This window comes from Bufo bufo, chromosome 8, assembly GCF_905171765.1.
Source record: "Bufo bufo chromosome 8, aBufBuf1.1, whole genome shotgun sequence".
NCBI lineage: Eukaryota > Metazoa > Chordata > Amphibia > Anura > Bufonidae > Bufo > Bufo bufo.
In genome coordinates this window covers 99061223-99083245 of record NC_053396.1, presented here as the reverse complement: position 1 = coordinate 99083245, position 22023 = coordinate 99061223, and the positions used below count along the sequence as shown (strand labels likewise).

Genomic DNA, 22023 nt, shown 5'->3' with positions numbered 1-22023 from the left:
CTCCTATTGTTCCCACATGTGTATTGGTGATCTCCCTTTGTCCTGGGAGATAATTGAATTGCACTTCGGGTGTCGCCAGGGCAGAGAGGAGGAAACCATGATGCATTGTGGGGACCTGCATAAATACGGGCGGGTAGCCCTCAATAAAGAGTTCGGTTCAGTTCATGTTTTGCTAACCCTTCAAAATGCAGCCTCGTCTCGTTATTGGAGGGAATTGCTGTGTCACGCTGGGGATTGCTATGCTCTGCATATTCCCTGGAGGAGAGATCTTTCCCACACGGTCCTGAATGCTGGAGGTTCATTCAGGGTGGAAGGAAGACGGGGCGGCTCCAGTTAAGCTACGGTGGTTGTGGAGTCTGCGGTGGCTGTGGTGTCCAGTGCGGTGCTTGTGGTTCTCGGCGCAAGCTAGGAAGCGTCCATTAACGGAAGCGGATCCGTTACATTGGTGGCAGCAGTGGGATGGCTTCCCTAGTGCGAGGAGCAGCATCCTGGAAACACCAAGCAGAGCTGGAGTATTGGTATAGCCACGTACGGTTTGACGCTATGCTGAAGAGGCGGTTGGCTATCTACGGGCCCTACCTAACAGAGGAACTGGTACCGGAAGTGAGGAGAGAACTGGCGGAGTATCTGCAGCAGGAAGCAGAATATCGGGCAGAGATAGCAAAGTATTCCGTCCCTGCGCCCCAGCAAAAACGTGAGTTACAGGGGGCCGAAGGTGTCGTCCTTCCCCCCCAGCGGCAGTGTGTACCCCAGGGGGCCGAAGGTGTCGTCCTTCCCCCCCAGCGGCAGTGTGTACCCCAGGGGGCCAAAGGTGTCGTCCTTCTCCCCCAGCGGCAGTGTGTACCCCAGGGGGCCGAAGGTGTCGTCCTTCCCCCCCAGCGGCAGTGTGTACCCCAGGGGGCCGAAGGTGTCGTCTTTCCCCCCCAGTGGCAGTGTGTACCCCAGGGGGCCGAAGGTTTCGTCCTTCCCCCCCAGCGGCAGTGTGAACCCCAGGGGGCCGAAGGTGTCGCCCTTCCCCCCCAGTGGCAGTGTGTACCCCAGGGGGCCGAAGGTGTCGTCCTTCCCCCCCAGCGACAGTGTGTACCCCAGGGGGCCGAAGGTGTCGTCCTTCCCCCCCAGCGGCAGTGTGTACCCCAGGGAGCCGAAGATGTCGTCCTTCCCCCCCAGCGGCAGTGTAAACCCCAGGGAACTGAAGGTGTCGTCCTTCCTCCCCAGCGGCAGTGGGTGTTACAGGGAGCTGAAGGTGCCCTCCTTCCTCCTCAGCGGCAGTGTGTACCCCAGGGGGCCGAAGGTGTCGTCCTTTTCCCCCAGCGGCAGTGTGTACCCCAGGGAGCTGAAGGTGTCGTCCTTCCTCCCCAGCGGCAGCCTGTGTTTCAGGGAGAGGAGCGCAGCACCCTCTCTCCCCAGCGGCAGCTTACCCTAACAAGGGGAGACACCCAGCGCCCAGATGGGACCGTGGTCTCTGCGCCTGACATACCGGGATGCGGGACAGCCTGTCCAGATCCCCCACTACCCTCACCAGGACAACAGGAGGAGGGGGTAAGTACAAATTCCCCTCCCCAGTTAACTCCTAACGTGGCCTCAGGGTTAACAGAGGCGATGTTAACCCCTACTGACTCCCATGTTCCTCTGGCTACTGAGCCGGACTATGGTCTCAGCACCCCAGCAGAAGAGCTGGCGGCTGGGCAGAGTGCAGTCGGCCTCTGCCCTCCCTCAAGTCCCCACAGCATGTTGCCCCATCACCACAGCAAAATACCCAGGTGCAGTAACTGTTTCTTGTGGGTGGGTCACCCTTGTACCTGTTTGTTGTGGGTGGGCTACTCGGGCATTTGGTTACTGTGGGTTGGTGGATCGACTAACGGAGGCACTGACCGACAGAAGGTCAGGTGCCTGGTTAGTCTTCCCCCCAAAAGGGAGATGTGTGACAAACTGCCATTTGCCACTGGGCATTGTAGAGGACTTATGGCTAGCCTCCTGCCCTACGACTATGGCCCCGGGACATATTACCTTCTTCCATACTGAACTTTCAAGCTCCAGAGACTAAGTCCCGTTCGAAGATGGGGAGTCGTTTTTCTGCATGAAATTGACCGACCGCACACAGCCCAAATCTATGGAACTGTTTTGGGCAGGAAATTGTGCTTGCGGTCGGTCATAAAGGACTTCACTTAACTTTTGATCCGCTGGAGGGATTTGTGTGATTTTTGGGAGTGTTTATGTTTGATGTATGCTGAGTTTAAATATGTAATTTTTATGGAGATGGAATGTATGGTTTTAAAGTTACAGTGTATGTTTAAAAACTGTATTTTTACTGTCTGTGATAGTTATGTTAATCCATAATTATATCCCAGACAGAAGGGAGGATTTTGTGTATTCGGGTGGGGATTCCTCTCCTATTGTTCCCACATGTGTATTGGTGATCTCCCTTTGTCCTGGGAGATAATTGAATTGCACTTCGGGTGTCGCCAGGGCAGAGAGGAGGAAACCATGATGCATTGTGGGGACCTGCATAAATACGGGCGGGTAGCCCTCAATAAAGAGTTCGGTTCAGTTCATGTTTTGCTAACCCTTCAAAACGCAGCCTTGTCTCGTTATTGGAGGGAATTGCTGCATCACGCTGGGGATTGCTATGCTCTGCATATTCCCTGGAGGAGAGATCTTTCCCACACGGTCCTGAATGCTGGAGGTTCATTCAGGGTGGAAGGAAGACGGCGCGGCTCCAGTTAAGCTACGGCGGTTGTGGAGTCTGCGGTGGCTGTGGTGTCCAGTGCGGTGCTTGTGGTCCTCGGCGCAAGCTAGGAAGCGTCCATTAACGGAAGCGGATCCGTTACAATTACTGTGAGGGGGCACGTGTAAGCATTACTACTGTGAAGAGGGCACATATCTGCCATTATTACTGTGAGGGGCATGTGTGAGCATTACTACTGTGAAGAGGGCACATAGCTGCCATTATTACTGTGAGGGGCACGTGTGAGCATTACTACTGTGAAGAGGGCACATATCTGCCATTATTACTGTGAGGGGATACGTGTGAGCATTACTACTGTGAAGAGGGCACATATCTGCCATTATTACTGTGAGGGGTACATGTGAGCATTACTACTGTGAAGAGGGCACATATCTGGCCATTATTACTGAGAGGGGATACGTGTGAGTATTACTACTATGAAGAGGGCACATATCTGGCCATTATTACTGAGAGGGGCACGTGTGAGCATTACTACTCTGAAGAGGGCACATATCTGGCCATTATTACTGTAAGGGGGGCACGTGTGAGCATTACTACTGTGAATAGGGCACATATCTGCCATTATTACTGTGAGGGGGCACATGTGAGCATTACTACTGTGAAGAGGGCACATATCTGCCATTATTACTGAGAGGGGATACGTGTGAGTATTACTACTGTGAAGAGGGCACATACCGGTATCTGCCATTATTACTGTGAGGGGCATGTGTGAGCATTACTGCTGTGAAGAGGGCACATATCTGCCATTATTACTGAGAGGGGCACGTGTGAGTATTACTACTGTGAAGAGGGCACATATCTGCCATTATTACTGTGAGGGGGCACGTGTGAGCATTACTACTGTGAAGCGGGCACATATCTGCCATTATTACTGTGAGGGGCACGTGTGAGCATTACTACTGTGAAGAGGGCACATATCTGGACATTTAGACAGTGAACAGGTCACATGTGAGCTTTATTACTGTGAAGGTTGCACATATCAAGACTAAGGAGTGGAATGCAGGAAACTCCATAACTGCCTTTGGCTGCAGCATTATGAGTTCTCTCTCCTTAGATCTGGTGAGGAGCGCTTCCTGAGGAGCAACCCAGATGGCCCACACGGGCACCAGACTTAGTAAAAGACACTTCCCACCACTACCACACCTCGCCAGTCACATCCTCCATAGAACTCCTGCACCCTTCTGACTTGTACCTCCTCCGATGTGCGCAATGCCTGGCTAAGAGTCCAGATGAGGTCTGTACCGACGGGTGTGAGGAGATGGGGTCTTCAGCCGCTGCAGAAAATAATTGTACTGTGCCACTGCAGCGGCCCAGGCGTGACCCTTCAGGTCACTGGGTGGGCTGAATGTGGCCCGCAGGTTGGGCATCACTGCTGTGGAACTTTACTTCAACTAAAAACTTTGTGGATCGGGTGTGGACCCATTAATTTCAATGGGGCTGCAAAAGATGCGGACAGCCAAGCAAATGTCCCATTCCATCCATTTTGCAGACAAGAATAGGCATTTCTAACAAAGGGCGCCATGTACTGATCCGCAAAATGCGGGATGCACGTGGCTGGTATCCATTTTTTTCAGATCCAAAATATACAGACCACACAACAGATAAGGCCATGTGAATGCCCCTAATAGACAGAGCAGCACGTGGGGGCCTGCTGGTCTCAGTCAGGGGCTAGTGCTGATCCATATAAGGCTCCATTCTAGCCAGTGTCTGCTCCCCCTGACATGAGCGTGTACAGGGCAGCGCCACTGCACCTCTCCAGCATTCCACCATCATGTGAGGATGACCCGAGGGAGGGGGAGGTGCTTGAGTTACCAGGGAGACGAGAAGCTCGGTCATGTGATTGCAGTGTTCTCGCGAGACTTCTCCTTCCCGGATCATCACAGTATCAAGCTGGCACCAAGTGACAGCGCGGCTGGGGAGTGAGAAGTCGCTGCAGGAGTAAGGGGATGGTGCCCCTGGCGCTGCTCTGTGGTGGACTCCAGGTAGGTCCTCTCTGGCTATTATTCCACCTCAGCAGTGGGGGGCGCTCTCTCTTCCAGCCTGTACATGAGGGCAGCGTTTCCTCCAGTAGGTTGTAGAGCTCAGTGCTTCCATTATCGTCCAGTAACCTCTCCATTCAGTCATATGCAAGCGACTGACGTGACTTGTGAAACCTGTAGTCCCTGTTCTAGAGCTGGTACTTACCTATTCTTATATCTCCTCATAGTATAGTAAGGTAGGTGTGCCTAATGCCATACACTGTCTATGAGACGTGGTACTTACCTATTCTTATATCTCCTCATAGTATAGTAAGGTAGGTGTGCCTAATGCCATACACTGTCTATGAGACATGGTACTTACCTAATATCTCCTCATAGTATAGTGAGGTAGGTGTGCCTAATGCCATACACTGTCTATGAGACGTGGTACTTACCTATTCTTATATCTCCTCATAGTATAGTAAGGTAGGTGTGCCTAATGCCATACACTGTCTATGAGACATGGTACTTACCTAATATCTCCTCATAGTATAGTGAGGTAGGTGTGCCTAATGCCCATACACTGTCTATGAGACATGGTACTTACCTAATATCTCCTCATAGTATATTGAGGTAGGTGTGCCTAATGCCCATACACTGTCTATGAGACGTGGTACTTACCAATTCTTATATCTCCTCATATAGTGAGGTAGGTGTGCCCCATGTCCATACACTGTTTATGAGACATGGTACTTACCTAATATCTCCTCATAGTATAGTGAGGTAGGTGTGCCTAATGCCCATACACTGTCTATGAGACGTGGTACTTACCAATTCTTATATCTCCTCATATAGTGAGGTAGGTGTGCCCCATGTCCATACACTGTTTATGAGACATGGTACTTACCTATTCTTATATCTCCTCCTATAGTGAGGTAGGTGTGCCTAATGCCCATATACACAGTCTGTCAGACATGGTACTTACCTATTCTTATATCTCTTCATAGTATAGGGAGGTAGGTGTGCCCCATGCCCACATGTACTGTCTATGAGACATGGTACTATGTCATCTACCTACCTACCCTCAGTCGGTCAGTCGGTCGTATGCTGATCACATGTACAAGAACAGAACCAGATTTACTAACATGTCTGTGCCTAAAGTCTGTCTTAGGGCTCATGGACACCACCGTATGTATTTTGCGGTCTGCAAAACACGGATTTGCAAAAAAATAAAAAAACGGATGACATGCATCCATGTAGCATCAGTTTTTTTTGGGGGGGGTCCATTGTTTTTTTTTTTTGCTGAACGGACTTGCGGACAAAGGGAAACGGAGTGCACACAGAGTCATTGCCGTAGTTTTTTTTGTGGACCTATTGAAGTGAATGGTTGCGCATACGGGCTGCAAAAAAAAAGGAACGGATACGGAAAGAAAATCTGGTCTTGTGCATGAGGCCAGGGGTGTAAATTGGCCCAACCTTTTCTGACTTGCTTGGTGGGGAAGGTGGCTGACTTCTTGGGGCGCCTTCACATGCAGCAGATTTTGTTGCAGAATTTTCTGCTCCTGAAAATCAGTGCCATTCATTTGAATGGGGTGGATTTCTGCAAGCCCCATTTAGGTGAATGGAACAGATTTTCGGTTGCTGAAAATAATGCAACAAAATCTGCGGCGTGTGAAGGCGATCCTAGGGGTGGCGCGGTTTTGTACCACAATTCTGTCTGAGGAAAAGCCAATAGTTGTTATAGAGTCAGAGAGAAGTCCCTATCCCGGCACCATCTGATCTTACACCATCTACAGGATGTGGTGAATAATTGCCCGTATTTGCCAGTCATACCGCACACATCTGGTGTCACTTTACAGCAGACAGTAGCCGTGTCGGCCATCATGAAAGACTGCGTAAGATTATAAAACCATGAAGGGCCAAAAAAGGTTAAAATGTGCCGTTTCAAATGACTTTTTGGTGTGTGGTCCCTTTGCCTGGGCCCCTGCTGCTATTCTACACACGCTGTTACTTTCTCCCCTCCTTCAGCTTTTCTCTATTACTTTGCCCAGCATTAAGGCAGCACACGTGGCCCGCGTTAAAAACTGCACATAAATCAGCATTATTTTGGTGTGATTTCATGCAGATTTTCTATTTATGTTAACTCCATTGAAGTCTATCAGGGAAACCACTCTACATGAGGTGCAGAATCACAGGAACAATTGACACGCGGCAGATTTTAAAATCCGCACAGAAGAAAAAAGTAAAGTGCACGTGGGAATCGTCAAATCTCATTTATTTTGCTGGTGCTGTTTCGCTACGACTTCTCCGCACAAAAATCCGTGCGTGATCTGCAACCTGCGCAGTTACACTTAAGACATTTTGCTCTTGCATTGCACTTGTATGTACATGGTTAATCCAGGCGGCTGTCTCCGTATCCTGGACATGCACTGGATCAGACACTGACCGCTCATGTAAAGACTGTGCCGTGGACGTGTCCGTACCGCTGCCCATGGACAGAAGATGCAGCCCCTCCATGCCGGCACAGGATGTGCAGATCGGGAGTCGTCAGTCACATAGAGGTGAAAGGCTTCAGCGTCTGCGGAGAAGAAGATGGTGGGATCCAGCACTGGATTGTGGGTACAAGCATGCAGTTTATCTGACTGGAGTTGTAATGATAGAGACCGCTCGTACACGTTAGACACATCTTGGCTAAACCCACCAATTTCGATGGGATTGTCTGGCAATGTAAGGGACATGGGGCCACCTGACTCTTCTCTAGTGGCAGCCGTTGTGGGAAGGAAGCATTGACATGTTGGAACCCTTCTGACATAGGCCATGCTTATTTCTTTTATAGTCCGGGCAGCATGAAATCCCGACGGCTCCCTGGTTAACAGCAGCTATATCCTACTCAAGTGGAATTTCTCTCCTGAAAAGAGTGTGGCGAGGGAGGCAGCGGGGCCAGTGGCTCTGCCACATTTCTTACCCTCTGCCCCAGTTTTCTGGCACAGTCTCTGGCAGCGCGCCAGGGTACTGTATCCCAGGTGTAACCTATAGACATGTCCTGTAATTGTATAGCTACAGGGTTCTGTACACATGATCCCAGCGGGAGGGTGGCTGTGTCCAACAGAAAGGAACCTCCAACCATGGTGGATAACTAGTGAATGTTTCCAATGGGAAGAGGGATCTCCAGCCATCTTTTCTCCAGACTGTATGATCTAATTGTGGAGCTGGGGTGAAGTATTGGTTGCTCTACCTGCATCTTCTAAACCTGATTTCCTTTAGTACCTCATCCGGCACGCTTCCACACCCTCTCAGATTACGAGACGCATCAATGTTCCCTCCACACCCACAACCTCTTCCTTGTCATGTCCTCATGTTTCTTTCAGGGTTAGAATTTGACATTTGAATATACTTGTCTACATCCAGTCTTATTTCACCATCAAATTATAAACGTGTGTGTCTCTGCTTCAGAGATTATGTAAGTGATGATTCCACAAGGAAAACTTGTTTTATTGGGCACCGTGAAGCTGTTCTAGGAAATGGAATGGTTGTAAATGTGTTTTCCAAAATGTTTGAACTGGAGACTTTTCCTCTATAGGTCATCAGTGTGTCCTCAGTGGGGGTCCAACACTCGGGACCCCCAGTGATCAGCTGTTTAAGAAAACACTGGCACACGCAGTACCGCTGTGGCCTTCTCGCAGCTTTATTAGGCCATGTGACGTCACATTCATTTGTCACGTGGCCTAGGCACAGTTCAGCCCTATTGAAATGAATGGGGCTAAGCTGCGATGCCAAGCACAGCTGCTACTGCGAGCACCAGTACCTTCTCAAACAGCTAATTGGGTTCCCGGGTGTTGAAGCCCCACCGATCAGATAACTATATTATAGGTAATCGGTTAAAAACACTCAGAAACCCCTTTTTACGTTGATCTTTATTGCCTCTAGCTGTGCTTATGCAGTATTTTATGGTGAGAGGCATGGGCAGCAAGAGCATGGGATGGAGAATGGTAGAGAAAGTACTTTATATAGAGATTTTGGTAAGAACGGCCGTACACATTAGATAGAAGGTTGATTGCTGAATAAACAAACATCTGGTGAACGTCCGTTTTACAGACGCAGTCATACATGTTTTAGTCCATATTGACTCTTACAGTTGTTCCAACTGCTCATACATGTTCAATGAGACCGGGCCTTGGATGAAAGATCTTTCTGGGAACGTTCTTTCAAAGAAAGATCTTTCACCCGTCTATTGGGCAAAAATATTAATTAAACGTGACCAACTTGTTTTCAAACGATAATGGTCTATCATCTGTTTTAGCCAACAATCATTCATTGTTAAATTTCACCCAGCAAACCTTTTTGTTTTGGTTGAAATTGCCCGTTTTGTGTATGGGTACCTTTTAACAGAAGTAACTTCTAACAAGTACTTTGCTGACTGCTTATAGGTGATATGTGTGTGAACGTTGGAGGTCCCACCACTGGTGCTCCACCTATCACAAGAATGGGGATCCAGTGTCCACCATTAGAATAGTGTAGTGGTCACATGTATTACCTTGTCTGTGGGACTGACTGACAGCAGAGCGCTGTACTTGGCTAACACTTATCAAGCACTTATCACCTATCCTGTAGTGGCACAACGCCTGTACCTATCATAGTAGTGCAGGTGATTATATGAAACCTATAAAGCCTATCAGGGAGGCTTGACAGCCGGCAGCCGATGGTTCCTCTTTCCCAGGCTGCATTATCTCAGTAATTGGAAACCTCCTCAGTCGGCCAAACTTGATCTGCAGGAAAGGTATGTAGGATGTTTTCTCAGTGATGCCCATAAAAATCTCTAATAAATCCAGGTGTATTAAGTATTCACTCATCACAACACATTTAGTGAGATCTTCAAGAAAGACAGATCATGATGCAGATTTCTGAAACGTCTCCTCAGATTGCTGTAGATCTTTTCACCATGCATCTGCACCAAAATCTGCAACAAATCTGCCATGTGTGAACTTGGGGAGAGGAGGGGGATGCAGCTGCAGTCTCTCTCTTTCTTTCTCAGTGTACATACTGTCAGTGAGAAGTGGGAGCAGAGGTGCTTACATATCCAACCATGACCTGAAGGATTTACTTGGATTTCCCTTTGTACGGGACGTTATCCAATATCACATGCCCCTGTCCTTTAAAAAAAAAGGTGGCCCACTCACATAATAATAATAAAAAATGTATTTATATAGTGCCACAATATTCTGCAGCGCTTTACAAGTTCATAGGGTTCATATACAAAACAAAAATAACTGGATAATATGCAACTGAAACACTAGGAGTCAGGGCCCTGCTCGCAAGAGCTTACAATCTATGAGGAATTGGGGGTGTCACATAAGGTAGTTGATTGTGATCAGTAGGATTTGAGCCATTATTGAACTGACAGGAGTGGTGCCGGCCGATCTGCTTCTGGTTTGGGACTACTGGAGGATCGAGTTTAGGCCAGAGGAGTTGGTGGGGGGAGGTTTAGGCTGCGTTCACACGGGCGAGATTTCCGCGCGGGTGCAATGCGGTAGGTGAACGCATTGCACCCGCACTGAATCCGGACCCATTCATTTCAATGGGGCTGTTCAGATGAGCGATGATTTTCACGCATCACTTGTGCGTTGCGTGAAAATCGCAACATGCTCTATATTCTGCGTTTTTCACGCAACGCAGGCCCCATAGAAGTGAATGGGGCTGCGTGAAAATCGCAAGCATCCGCAAGCAAGTGCGTATGCGGTGCGATTTTCACGCATGGTTGCTAGGTGACAGTCTATTCACTGTATTATTTTCCCTTATAACATGGTTATAAGGGAAAATAATAGCTTTCTGAATACAGAATGCATAGTACAATAGGGCTGGAGGGGTTAAAAAAAAAATAAACAAATTAACTCACCTTCTCCTCTTGTTCGCGAAGTTCCCGGTATGATGAGTTGTGGGCTAAAGGACCTTTGGTGACGTCAGATCACATGCTCCAATCACATGGTCCATCACCGTGGTCGAGTTAATTTGTTTATTTTTTTTTAACCCCTCCAGCCCTATTGTACTATGCATTCTGTATTCAGAATGCTATTATTTTCCCTTATAACCATGTTATAAGGGAAAATAATACAATCTACACTACAACTAACCCAAACCTGAACTTCTGTGAAGAAGTTCGGGTCTGGGTACCACAGTCGGTTTTTTATCACGCGCGTGCAGAACACATTGCACCCGCGCGATAAAAACGGAACGCAATCGCAGTCAAAACTGACTGCAATTGCATTCCTACTCGCGCGGGTTTGCCGCAACACACCTGGACGCATCCGGACCTAATCCGGACACGCTCGTGTGAACCCAGCCTTAGTCTGGGAATAGTCAGTTTAGGTAGCTTGATAAGCGTGCCTGAAAAGATGTGTTTTTAAGGCACGTTTGAAGGTGGAGAAGTTGTGGATTGACCTAGTATTCTGGGGCAGAGTATTCCAGAGAGTAGATGCAGCTCGAGAAAAGTCTTGAAGACGGGAAAGAGAGCTACAAATTATGGAGGTTATTAATCTTAGGTCGCTAACAGAACGGAGAGCACGAGTAGGGTGGTCGATGGAGATGAGGGAGGAGATATATGGAGGTGCAGCTTTGTGTGTGAGGGTGAGAAGCTTGAACTGTATTCTGTGGTGGATGGGCAACCAGTGAAGTGACTGGCACAGACTATTAGCATCAGTGTAGCGGTTGGATGGATAGATGAACCTGGCTGCAGCATTTAGGACAGACTGAAGGGGGGAGAGTTTAGTGAGAGGGAGACCGATTAGTAATGCGCTGCAGTAGTCAAGACGAGAATCAAGGCCTCACTTCTTTCCACCTCTCATCTGATTGAAAACTCTTGACTTTAGTTTTACTTTCAAATTACCGTATGTGCTATTCCTAAAGGTTCACATTTGCCACTTGCTGATAAATAAATGACCAAGTCTAATATTTTTGACTTGATTTGTTTATCATTTAGGACTTGTGTGGATATCCCATGCAGTTTTAGGTCAAATTTATGCAGAAATATAGAAAATTCTGAAGGGTTCACAAAGGTTGAAGCACCCCTGTATATAGAGGAGACGGCTGTTCTCTAGGACGGACTGTTTAATGGAGAAGGTTCTTTACTCTTTTCAGTCATAGCTGAGACTAGACACTTTTGCACTAGCGTTTTTCTTTTCCGGCATAGAGTTCCGTCCTAGGGTCTCTATACCGGAAAAGAACTGATCAGTTTTATTCCCATGCATTCTGAATGGAGAGCAATCCGTTCAGGATGCATCAGGATGTCTTCAGTTCAATCTTTTTTGACTTTTCAGGATGGAGATAATATCGCAGCATGCTACGGTTTTATCTCCGTCCAAAATTCCGGAACACTTGCCTGAATGCAGGATCCGGCATTAATTTACATTGAAATGTATTCGTGCCGGATCCGGCATTAAAAATCCCACAATGCTGGATCCGTCCTTCCGATCTGTGCATGCGCAGACCTTTAAAAATGTGAAAAAAAAATAGAAATGGGTCCGTTTGTCCGTATGACAAACAGAGAGACAAATCCGTTCTTGCAATGTATTTGTGAGACGGATCCGTCTAAAATGCTGTCCGTTTGCATGCAGAATGCCGGATACCTCTGCCACAAGTGTGAAAGTAGCCTTAGGCTACTTTCACACTTGCGTTCAGAGCGGCTCCGTCTGGTATCTTCACAGACGGATCCGCTCCTATAATGCAAACGCTTAGATCCGTTCAGAACGGATCCGTTTGCATTACCAATGTTTTGACTTTACATTGAAAGTCAATGGGGGACGGATCCGTTTGAAAATTGAGCCATATTGTGTCAACTTCAAACGGATCCGTCCCCATTGACTTACATTGTAAGTCTGGACGGATCCGTTTGCCTCCGCACGGCCAGGCGGACACCCGAACGCTGCAAGCAGCGTTCAGGTGTCCGCCTGCTGAGCGGTGCGGAGGACAAACGGTGCCAAACTGATGCATTCTGAGCGGATCCGCCTCCACTCAGAATGCATTAGGACTGGACGGGGCCGCTTGTGAGACCCTTCAAACGGAGCTCACAAGCGGAGCCCCGAACGCTAGTGTGAAAGTAGCCTTAGTTGGTTCCAGTGTCTGCTTGCCAGCAGTTCTCAGTACAGTAAATATGTATCTTTCCAGCCCTGATATTTACATATAATAAGAAGGAAGGGCAGATCTGTGTGTTTTTGTTTAATCGGGAAAACCTAAAACCGGTGACTGTTCCCGGAAGATCTGCAGGGGGCCTACTCTCTGCTCTGCCTCTTACGTGTCTGCCTTCTTTTTCCCCTTTCCTCCTATAAAATGTACATGGATATTTTTTGTAACATAAATTCTTCTGTAAGTCAGATAGAGGGTCTTCTAGTGAATGTAGCTCTCTTGGTATCCCAAGAAGTAAAGGTCAGAATGCAGACAAGTAGTCAGCTGAATTGGCATGATCAGGACTGGAATCATTTTGGCCATCAGAAAATAACCTGTTTTCTCATATTTTTAGATTTTTAAATCTATGTTCTCGTTGTTTGTTAGGTAGTCCTACAAGATTCAGAAAACCCTTAGGCTACCTGTACACTTTGTGGGTTACGAGCGTTTTTTCCATGTGGATTATTGTGCAGAAAAACTACAGTATATTTCAATACCAGCAAAGTGTATGAGATTAGACAAATTTTATGTACATTTTGGGGCACATTTATTAAACTTATCATTGTAGACGCCGGTCTTAATAAAGGCCCTGTGCTGGCGGTGCATCCGCCGAAGTTATGAAGAGGCGCAGGCCTCTCTATTACTTCGGCTCATCCAGTGCCAGTTCTAAATGTAAGACCGCTTCCTTGCTGTCTTACATTTAGACCATTTTCTACGCCTAAAACAGGTGCAGAAAATGATGAATGGGACAGGCCTGCCGGCCGCCCATGCCACTGCCACAATTTTAGTGGGGTGAAGGCGCACACAATATACGACAAATTTAGGCATATTTCAGCTTAGTTAAATGAACCCCTTTGCTTTTTCGTTCCGTAGGGAATTTGACCTCCTGTGTGGATTTTGAAATCCGCTGCGTGTCAATTCTTTGTGCGGATTTCACCCTTTTTCAATGAAAGGTTGAAATCTGCAGCAAAACCGCAACAAATCTGCACCAAAAACCACAAGTAACACTAGCTGATTTGGTTCAGAAATGCACAGAAATCCATATGCAAACTTCTGCGAGACTGCTGTATGCAGGTAGCCGGAAGGTATGACCACATGTAGTATAAACTCCCCAGATTTTCTGCAAATCAGCAGCATTTCCGCACCAAAATCTGCATTATTTAGTATAGATTTGCTGGTGTGAATTTTGCCAAGATATGCAGCAAATTTTCTAATGCACGTTTTCGTAACCTAATACAGTCCAGGCTTGTGGAATTTAAAAAAACATTCAATAGTGTTACCGAGATCTTTGTTTTATGTTATCTTCTTTATGTTCTATCATTCCAGAAATCTTGTGTGGTCACTGACCTTAAGGCTCCATTCAGACGTCCGTAGTGCATTGTGGATCCGCAATACACCCGGCCGGCACCCCCATAGAAATGCCTATTCTTGTCCGCAATTGCGAACAAGAATACGACATCATGCTCTATTTTCTTGCGGAGCTGTGGACCGGAAGATCGGGGCCGCGCTCCAGAAATGCGGATGCGGAGAGCACAGTGTGCTCTCCCCATCTCTTCCGGCCCCATAGAGAATGAATGGGTCCTCACCCGTTCCAGATAATTGCGGAACGGATGCGGACCCATTCTAAATGGAGTCTAAAGGTGTTATCCGAGAGTATAAAATGCACCCCATATGCCCGGGCCCCTCACATGGGATATATTTATCCCGCACCGCCGCTGCGGCTTTTGACCGTTGGGCGGATGAAAACATCCGGTGTCGGAGGGAGAGCAGCCAATGGCAAGCGGGCACTGGGACGAGCCTGTCTAGCGTCACTCGCAATGCTAGGGAGGCTCGTCTCGCCTGCCTCGCCACCACTAAGGCTGGGTTCACACTTGAGCGTTTTACAGCGCGTTCAAACGCGCTGTAAAACGCTCAACACATGAAAACCAATGCTTCCCTATGGCCCTGGTTCTCACTTGAGCGTTTTACAGCGCGTTTGAACGCGCTGAAAAACGCCCTACGCTCAAACAAGTTCTTGAGCTTCTTTGGGTCGTTTTGACGCGCGTTTGTGGCCATAGGACACTGCAGTCAATCACACAAACGCGCGTCAAATGCGCGTTTACTATTGCAAAAAACGCGCATAAAAACGCGCGACAAAAATGCGCGTTAAACGCGCATATCAAATACGCTCAGGTCTGAACCCAGCCTCATAGATTGCTGAGTGGTCTGTAACCATGGAAACTAACACTGTATAATGTGATGGAAAAATGAATCCAGCCAGCAAAGAAGCAGTATGGACAATTATAATACATTAGTAAGTGCCTTGTATTAACTTTCTCTACATGATAAATGCCACTTACTGAAGTGAGACAACCCCTTTAAGATTAGAGGCTCCCTGATCATTGATGGGACTGTTCCCCTTATGTCATGTGTTTGACAACGTGACCCATGTTCACAGTCATACAGGGATAAATAGGGAAGTTGTGTCAGCCAGTTCCCTCCTGATGAAGAATTTTTGTAGATTACTGGTAATTTACACTTAAGTAAATGTGTTTATTCTAGATAAGCAATAAGCCGCTTTACTACAAATGCTTCTAATAGGCAACCACAAGCCTGGTTATTCACCGCCTCCTCGCTGGCCGGCGGCCATATTCCTGGGCGATTATGAGACCGTGGATGCAGATGACCTTTCCACATTCAGGCTGCGCACATTTTGACTTCAGAGTGTTGAAGTGACTTCTCATAATGGTTAACTGGGTTAGGGCAAGAAAGGGATCCTGGGAAATATGAAATCGTTGTATAGCAAATTCCTTTAGCATTTCAAGGTTCATTTACTTTCTTACAAGGTGTGTTATTTGTGTAAGGATCTCCTGTTACTTGCACCCTCCAGACCATTAATAGCTGGCACAACCATGGCGATTCCTGGAAAGAACACTTTTGCTAACACAGCTGATTTTGACATTCCGTTATCAGCAGTCTTTCCATTCTCTGGATGTTGTAAAATGGCAAAAGCTGTAAATCAAAGCAAATTATAATAGACTGATTTATCATATTTTTTTTGCATATTATAAGACGCACCTGAGTATATGAGGGCTTGTGGTTTTTTTCTGATGGCTTCTTATTCCATTGTTATTGGTGACCGCCTGAACAAAAGTTATATTGGCAATTTTTTTTTTTTTTTTACAGCATTTACTTTGCTGGTTAAATATCATGATAGTTTTATAGTTCAAGTCATTGTGGGTGCTGTGATATAAGGTGTGTGTGTGTGTGTGTGTTTTTTTTTTTTTACCCAAAATGAAACATTTTTAATGGGGGCAAATTCATTTTTTTACTTTATATTTTGATGAGGGAGTTGATAACATGCAAGGGCAGAAGTTCATGTTAACTTCTCCCCAGGTTTATGTATAGTTGTACAATGAAAAGTGGAGCTGTGTTTTTCCTCCTCTCACTGCAGCCTGTCAGCATGTCCCCTACTGCCCCTTGTCCAAGCTGGCGAAGATCATAGCCGTCTGAAGGGTTGGGCTACTTCCTGCTCTCTCAGGCTATATACAGTCCTGATCAAAAGTTTAAGACCACTTGAAAAATGGCAAAAAATCTTATTTTGCATTACATTGTTGGATCTTAACAAGGTTCCAAGTAGAGCTTCAACATGCAAAAAGAAGAAATAAGAGTGAGACAAAACATTTTTTGAGCATTCAATTAATTGAAAATAACGATTAAAATGAAACAGGCTGTTTTTCAGCTGATCCAAATTTTAGAACCACATTCATTGTCATTTCCTGTCAGGTAGTCACACGTTGTGATGGCAAAGGCAAAAAAACTCTCCCTTTTTGAACGTGGTCGGGTTGTTGAACTGCATAAGCAGGGTCTCTCACAGCGCGCCATCGCTGCCGAGGTGGGACGCAGTAGGACAGTCATTTGGAATTTCTTAAATGATCCTGAGGGTTATGGAACAAAAAAGTCAAGTGGAAGACCCCAAAAAATTTCACCAGCACTGAGCCGGAGGATCCTATTGGCTGTCCGTCAAGACACTGGATGATCCTCGACCCAATTTAAGGCCCTTACTAGTGCTGACTGCAGCCCCATAACCATCAGATGGCATCTGAGACTGAAGGGCTTCAAAAACAAAAAACGTCTTCAAAGACCTCGTCTCCTTGAACGCCACAGAACTGCTCGTTTGCAAGAGAGCACCAAACATTTCTACGCGCCACAGTGGAGGGGGCGCCATAATGGTCTGGGGTGCTTTTTCCTTCAGTGAAACAATGGAGCTTCAGGAAGTACAGGGGTGTCAAACGGCTGCTGGCCATGTCCAGATGTTGCAGCTAGCATTCCTCATGACTGAGGGCCCTCGTCTGTGTGGTAACGACTGGGTTTTTCAACAGGACAACGCTACAGTACACAATGCCCTCAGGACAAGGGACTTCTTCCAGGAGAATAACATCACTCTTTTGGCCCATCCTGCGTGTTTTGGCCCATCCTGCGTGTAAATCCAATTGGGAACCTTTAGGGATGGATGGCAAGGGAAGTTTACAAAAATGGACAACAGTTCCAGACAGTAGATGGCCTTCGTGCGGCCGTCTTCCCCACTTGGAGAAATGTTCCCACTCACCTCATGGAAACGCTTGCATCAAGCATGCCGAAACAAATTTTTTAAATGATGAACAATAACGGCGGAGCTACTCATTACTGAGTTCATGTTTGGAAGTTGGATTTCTGTTTTGGGGGGTTTAGTTTTTTTTTTGGAGGTGTGGTCCTAAACTTTTGATCAGCTGAAAAGCAGCCTGTTTCAGTTTATTCGTTGTTTTCATTAAATTGAATGCTCAAAAAATGTTTTGTCTCACTCCCATTTCTTCTTGTTGCATGTTGAAGCTCTACTTGGAACCCTGTTAAGATCCAGCCATGCTAAATATGATTTTTTTGCCATTTTTTAAGTGATCTTAAACTTTTGATCAGGACTGTAGCAGCTAGAAATGTGAGCTTGTTTTAAAGCTAAGATTGTAAGCTTTAAAGGGTTTCTACCATCATAATTACTGTTATGTAGCTGACTGATATAGCGATGCGCTAATGTCAGCACTACATAACAGTATGTTTTTTACATTTCTCCCTGCAGCCGTTCTGATAAAATAAGCACTTTTATAATATGCTAATGAGCCTCTAGGTGCTATGTGGGCGTAGAATCAGCACCTAGAGGCTCCGTCTACTGACCCTTTATCCCGCCCAGGTCCCTTGTTCTGCCCGCCCCGTTCCTCTTGATTGATGTCACGGTTCGCAGCATCAAAATCCTGCGCCTGCGCCGTTCACTTCTGTATTCGGCGCAGGCGCAGTGAGTGAAGGCCGCTCTCCTGGTGCCGGCTTCCTCACTGTGACGTAGTTGGCGCAGGCGCAGTGAGGAATCCAGCACCAGGAGCGCATTATTCACTCAATGCGCCTGCACCGAATACAGCAGTGAACGGCGCAGGCGCGAGATTTCTTCAACGATGCTGCGAACCGTGACATCAATCAAGAGGAGCGGGGCGGGCAGAACAGAGGACCTGGGCTGGATAAAGGGTGAGTAGACGGAGCCTCTAGGTGCTGATTCTACGCCCACATAGCACCTAGAGGCTCATTAGCATATTATAAAAGTGCTTATTTTATCAGAACGGCTGCAGGGAGAAATGTAAAAAACATACTGTTATGTAGTGCTGACATTAGCGCATCACTAATGTCAGTCAGCTACATAACAGTAATTCTGATGGTAATTAAAGCAAGAGTGGATTACTGTGCAGTCAGACCAAAGTTGTTATTTTAAAGTTTAGCTTATCTTTAAAACAACACCTGGCTCTCTAGCTCCTATACAGCTATTAGATCCTGATCAGTTCCTTTCACACAGGGATTGATATTGAGAGAGGAACATATAAAAAACTTCACAGAACAAAATCTCTCAACCCCCTTAAAACTTAACTTTTAATTCCAATAAGATATACAATTAGACTTAAACCCTTCCCTAAGATATCCCGACTATGTCTCTGCCTAGGAAGCGGAATAGTTGCCCTGAAAACTATCTTCAAAACTATCCCTATACTGCCCTATGATATTAAGGGATTGCTGCCTCTAGATCAGGGGTGCACAACCTGCGGCCCGGGGGCCACATGCGGCCCTCAATACCATTCTATGCGGCCCCCAACCATCTGGTAGCAAACATGTATGTCTATGTCTTGTGGCTACTCACATGAATCTTTCATATATTGTCCCATTAGATGGGAGTACTAGAAGAGTAACTAGACATTTATTATCTATACTGTATGTTCAATATGCCATAAATATAGTATTTCACATGGTAATACACCTTTAAAGTTTATTTTCGGCCCTTGGAATTAGTTCAGGTTGACAATGTGGCCCCCAACCAGAAACGGTTGTGCACCCCTGCTCTAGATCATAGCTAGACACCACATCCATGAGCCTTGCGGTCCTGTCATGCTGCCCACCTGCGACCGGACGTCATATTGAGGGCCTGCTTTTCCCACTATGCAGGAACAGCTCCACAATATCTACCTTCATCTTGGATTTTTCAGATAAGTGAATCTTCTATAGATCTTGTATTCCATTGTGTTTCTGAACCATTGAGCACGGTATTATTGATTACATTGTGTAGCTTATAAACACCTTTGGTTTATATCAAGCACATGAGTGTTGTGGTCTTGTCGGCTATGTATTGTGGTGGCATATGCTGTATCTGTTTATTTCACTCTCCACGTCAGTAGCACCTTAGCCCTTGATGAACCCCATTCTTGTATGTGTGAGAAGGGAAACACGTTGGACTTTATTAACATTAAGTATGAGTAGGTTCAAATGGGTGTAGATCTGACTTATCTAGGGATGTCGTTTTGGTGATACTCTGATTGGCCATCCAAGCATTTTGTATATATCCGTATATATTTTAGATTCCTTGGTCTACATTGAGCCTTGTCGATCCCACTGCCTACACTCACTATACTTGATCCCTTAAAGGGCTTCTGTCACCCCACTAAAGTCATATTAATTATTTTTTGGGCTACTTAAATTCCTTCTACTGCGATATATCAATATATAATGCTCTTACTGATTTTCGTTCTGTAGTTTCTTCAAAAAACAGACTTTTATCATATGTAAATTACCTCTCTACCAGCAAGTAGGGCGGCTACTTGCTGGTAGCAGCCGCATCCTTCTTTCATAAACACGCCCCCTCCTCATGTTGATTGACAGGGCCAGCGAACGTAAGCGGCCCTGTCTGCGTTTTAAATCTCGCGCCTTGAGGATGGAGCGGCCGAGTGAGCGTCCTCCTCTCGGTGCGCCTGCGCCGACTAAAGACCGGAACAGCACAGGCGCGAAATTTTGAACGCAGACAGGGCCAGTCAGAGGACGAGCGCGTTCGCTGGCCCTGTCAATGAACATGAGGAGGGGGCGTCATTGTGAAAGGAGGATGCGGCTGCTACCAGCAAGTAGCCGCCCTACTTGCTGGTAGAGAGGTAATGTACATATTATAAAAGTCCGTTTTTTGAAGAAACTACAGAACGAAAATCAGTAAGAGCATTATACACTGCTCAAAAAAATAAAGGGAACACATAAACAACACAATGTAACTCCAAGTCAATCACACTTCTGTGAAATCAAACTGTCCACTTAGGAAGCAACACTGAGTGACAATCAATTTCACATGCTGTTGTGCAAATGGGATAGACAACAGGTGGAAATTATAGGCAATTAGCAAGACGCCCCCAATAAAGGAGTGGTTCTGCAGGTGGTGATCACAGACCACTTCTCAGTTCCTATGCTTCCTGGCTGATGTTTTGGTCACTTTTGAATGCTGGCGGTGCTTTCACTCTAGTGGTAGCATGAGACGGAGTCTACAACCCACACAAGTGGCTCAGGTAGTGCAGCTTATCCAGGATGGCACATCAATGCGAGCTGTGGCAAGAAGGTTTTCTGTGTCTGTCAGCGTAGTGTCCAGAGCATGGAGGCGCTACCAGGAGACAGGTCAGTACTTTAGGAGACGTGGAGGAGGCCGTAGAAGGGCAACAACCCAGCAGCAGGACCGCTACCTCCGCCTTTGTGCAAGGAGGAACAGGAGGAGCACTGCCAGAGCCCTGCAAAATGACCTCCAGCAGGCCACAAATGTGCATGTGTCTGCTCAAGCGGTCAGAAACAGACTCCATGAGGGTGATATGAGGGCCCGACGCCCACAGGTGGGGGTTGAGCTTACAGCCCAACACCGTGCAGGACGTTTGGCATTTGCCAGAGAACACCAAGATTGGCAAATTCGCCACTGGCGCCCTGTGCTCTTCACAGATGAAAGCAGGTTCACACTGAGCACATGTGACAGACGTGACAGAGTCTGGAGACACCGTGGAGAACGTTCTGCTGCCTGCAACATCCTCCAGCATGACCGGTTTGGCATTGGGTCATTAATGGTGTGGGGTGGCATTTCTTTGGAGGGCCGCACAGCCCTCCATGTGCTTGCCAGAGGTAGCCTGACTGCCATTAGGTACCGAGATGAGATCCTCAGACCCCTTGTGAGACCATGTGCTGGTGCGGTTGGCCCTGGGTTCCTCCTAATGCAAGACAATGCTAGACCTCATGTGGCTGGAGTGTGTCAGCAGTTCCTGCAAAACGAAGGCATTGATGCTATGGACTGGCCCGCCCGTTCCCCAGACCTGAATCCAATTGAGCACATCTGGGACATCATGTCTCGCTCTATCCACCAACGTCACGTTGCACCACAGACTGTCCAGGAGTTTGCAGATGCTTTAGTCCAGGTCTGGGAGGAGATCCCTCAGGAGACCGTCCGCCACCTCATCAGGAGCATGCACAGGCGTTGTAGGGAGGTCATACAGGCACGTGGAGGCCACACACACTACTGAGCCTCATTTTGACTTGTTTTAAGGACATTACATCAAAGTTGGATCAGCCTGTAGTGTGTTTTTCCACTTAAATTTTGAGTGTGACTCCAAATCCAGACCTCCATGGGTTGAAAAATTTGATTTCCATTTTTAAATTTTTGTGTGATTTTGTTGTCAGCACATTCAACTATGTAAAGAACAAAGTATTTCAGAAGAATATTTAATTAATTCAGATCTAGGATGTTATTTTTGTGTTCCCTTTATTTTTTTGAGCAGTGTATATTGATATATCACAGTATAAGGAATTTAAGTAGCCCAAAAAAAAAATATT

At 46.7% G+C, this 22023-nt stretch overlaps 1 protein-coding gene across 1 annotated transcript in view; it reads left to right on the top strand.

Annotated features, from left to right (window-relative positions):
- Window positions 1-4616: 4616 nt before the first annotated feature.
- ATP7A (ATPase copper transporting alpha) overlaps window positions 4617-22023 on the top strand; it is a 125326-nt gene continuing 107919 nt past the window's right edge. Inside the window, exon 1 of the mRNA XM_040406495.1 lies at window positions 4617-4728. The gene's annotated coding sequence lies outside the window, so the exon portion shown is untranslated. The remainder of the gene's footprint in view (window positions 4729-22023) is intronic.